Raw genomic sequence first — 3,216 nt, 5'->3', positions numbered from 1 at the left:
CACCCGAAGACAATTATTGTGCGGGAAAGTAGGAATACCTGCAGCTAATAATTAAGGATGATGATGTTGATGTTCCCTGGAGGTCAAGACACTCCCCCGTTTCTGCCACTTCCCTACAGGTGGCGATGGTAATGGTTCCGAAATCCTGGGAATTCTCCGTACTCGGTTAACCCGCGGCATTTTGAAAGGGCTAGATTACGTCTTCGAACACTGTCCATACTATTAAAATCACACGGGTCAAAACAACTGGCCTAGAGTGGGCAGCGTGAACCGCTCTCTCTATCAAGAGCACCATGGCTCTCCGCTCAAATTTCCCCGCAGCGGAATCTTTGCCGAGCCCCCCTCCCCCGGAGGGGGGGGGGGGGGGACCACTTAAGTACTCATACGCCTCAACAGAATTCTGGGTACCATTTCGTCAACCAGTCTGAGACAAGCTGCTTTAAGTCAATCACTTGTTTTACTTCAAAACTAAACTAATCAATGGCGCTCCAGCATCCTCGACGTTTTTTACCCACGAGCACCGCGCGAGCATTCTGCGAAGCCGTTTAAGGTGAACGATGGGTTTCTGCAAAATAGTTAAAGGAAAGATAACGTGTAGTGTCTGGTCGTCTGCAAGACAGGCCGCCAACCTAACTGATCCCATACGAGAAAAGAAAAAAAAGAGTGATTAGAAACATACAAACAAAAATTGCACATTAAAAACAGAAGTGAACAAAAGCGTGCCCCATTAAACGTCATATTAGAAGGTTTGAAAAAGCGACTCAGCAGCACAGCCCGAGCATGTAATCAGTTCCATTCACACATCTTCATTAAAAAAAAGGAAAAGGAATCAACTACCACAACGCCATACATTCATTATAGTTTTTGCATTTTTTCGCCGCTACAACACCGCTATGCTGTTGCGTTCATCTCGTGTTGTGGTTTTTCGGCATATAAGCGAATTTCCGAGAAGGAACAAGGAACCGGATACCAAAAGAGAGGTTATTCAGAAGGATAAAGAAGTGAAATTATATTTGCATCTGCTTGCATTACGGAACGGGAATATACAGAATTAGTGTGAGATTCGAAAGTGGAAGTCACCGATGAAATGTTCCGGCGGTGTCATACAGGTTTTTCTGGCTTCGTGCTTTTTTTTTAATCAAATCAGCAGGTGTTCTTGGCAGGAACCACCTGAATCCCATTCGCTCGCCTGTGCCGACTACTCCAGTTTCTGTTAAGTCAGCTTGTAATGTACAGCAGGATCCCCTTTATTCGACTTCAAGGCAAGAACCGTGACGTCAGCGCCGGCAACGAGCATGAACACGAAGCAGTCTTGCTTGGCGCCATCCGCGCTGCGACGAATTTATTGCGTGCTTGTTGCACTGAACTTATTTGTTTGCGGAATCAAACAGAGCTACCGCGGGTCAACGTGAGTTACGTGCTTTGCGCACTCCCGGGAGTTTGAGCCGACCGGCAGGCAGCTACGTGTACTACGCCAGCGGGGCAAGGAAGAGGGAGAGTGGCGTGCTGTGACAGTAACACTCCCTCCGGGAAGACCAGAGGTGTGCGTCTTCCCGTAGGCTCGGACTGAACGGACATTACGGCGCAGCACCGGAAGCTAAGAGGGAACTGTGGCATCCGGTTTTTCCAAACAGGTGAAATCGAACACCAAGCGTCATTGCATGAACACTGCGGTGATGCGCTGCAACTCCGCTTCGGAAGCAGCACTCGTCGGAGTAAGACGTGGCAACTGCAAAAAGTCTCAACCTCAAAATATAACCTCACTGAATGACGACCTCACTCAACCTCAAACTCACGCGTGAGGTTGAGGTCTGATTTGCACCTCACTCACAAAATCTCGAGCCGTCGCCGACCTACCTCAACCTCACCTCACCACGTGAGGTTGAGGTCGACCTCATGAGGTTGCCCAACTGTGCTCAGGATCAGCAGCCGAGCCACCTAAGCACTGAGCCACCGCGGTCGTTCATAAAGCGTCTAAGAACCGAATAACGCTAAACTACACAAAAGTACAAGGGACAGAGGACAGAAACGCGATCGCCACAAAACTCAGCGCTAAATGAGTGAAAGCTGTTCTCTGCCTTCTAGCTGGGGCTCAAGTGGTGCCTGCGTTTGTATCGGTTTCATAGTGAATACTTTAAAATTGTGTACAAATGCATTCTTTGGTCAGATGTATTAGTTGGCCTTTCTAATGTCAATTAACGCCCATCAGTTCCTTCTGATAAGTCTCCAATACCTTAAGCATGACTCGAAGCGTTTTTTGTTTGCTTGATTTGACTTTTAATCTCTGTTTTTCATGGCTATCTCAGTTCTTAGTATCATTGTCCACACTTTGTTGATGATTGCTATTAATTATATTTTTGTGTAATTCAGTTTCATCTTTAACTTGCTGTAATCAACATTTATTCGTCATTTTTCTTTCAATGTATATTCACTTCTTGTTGTGCTCTTTTTTTTCTGGTAAACTACAGTTCATTTATCTCGTGCTGTTTTTACATGCTGTTTTCACTTCGTCGCAACTATTCGATAGTCCTGTTTTCGTCTATGACTCGGGGACCCTCGTTTGTGTAATTTGTTGGATGTTGCTATAATTACAGGTTGTACTGAACTGAAAGGACGAAATATGAGCATAAAATAAATATGTACTCCGAAGCCCTACGAGCGTTCAGCTTGTATGTCGTTAGTCAGATTTATATCCCATTTCTCACATGGTTCCATGAAACTGACCGACTCTGCAAAATGAAGTGCCGCATAACATAAGCAATTTGTCATAAAGTAAGTAAACAAATAAATGTTCATTCAGAACACTGGCTTGCATCCACGTCATAGTGGGCGGAAAATGAGTCGATGGTGCTGACAACGAAGACACCAAAAAGGCAGAGCGGATATGAATTAACGCGAACTCATTAAAAAAAAGTAAAACGATATGTCAGGAGTGGGGTTCGAACCCACGCCCTCGTAAGAGGACCAGAGCTTAAATCTGGCGCCTTAGACCACTCGGCCACCCTGACGACGCCGCACAAGCTTCACACACTTCGTCATCACTCACGAAAAGAAACAACTGTCCGCAGCTGCGACTAGCCTCGTGTGCTGCAGCTGCAGAGCAGACTCCGGAACGCGAAAGCGAATGTTTCGTGCCTCGCAATCAGCAGAACACTTGCGAGCATTCCGCGTTGCCGGCTACAACGATCAGGGGGGTGAAGAAAGCGCAGTTCCGTG

General features: G+C 46.5%; 1 non-coding gene across 1 annotated transcript; it reads right to left on the bottom strand.

The window, feature by feature from the left end:
* Nucleotides 1-2,924: 2,924 nt before the first annotated feature.
* On the bottom strand, nucleotides 2,925-3,008 carry TRNAL-UAA (transfer RNA leucine (anticodon UAA)). Its single transcript has one exon. It is a non-coding gene; the product is annotated as a tRNA-Leu (tRNA).
* Between the last annotated feature and the right edge of the window lie 208 nt (nucleotides 3,009-3,216).

Source organism: Amblyomma americanum, chromosome 3, assembly GCF_052857255.1.
Source record: "Amblyomma americanum isolate KBUSLIRL-KWMA chromosome 3, ASM5285725v1, whole genome shotgun sequence".
Lineage (NCBI taxonomy): Eukaryota > Metazoa > Arthropoda > Arachnida > Ixodida > Ixodidae > Amblyomma > Amblyomma americanum.
This window is presented reverse-complemented; position numbering and strand designations above follow the sequence as displayed.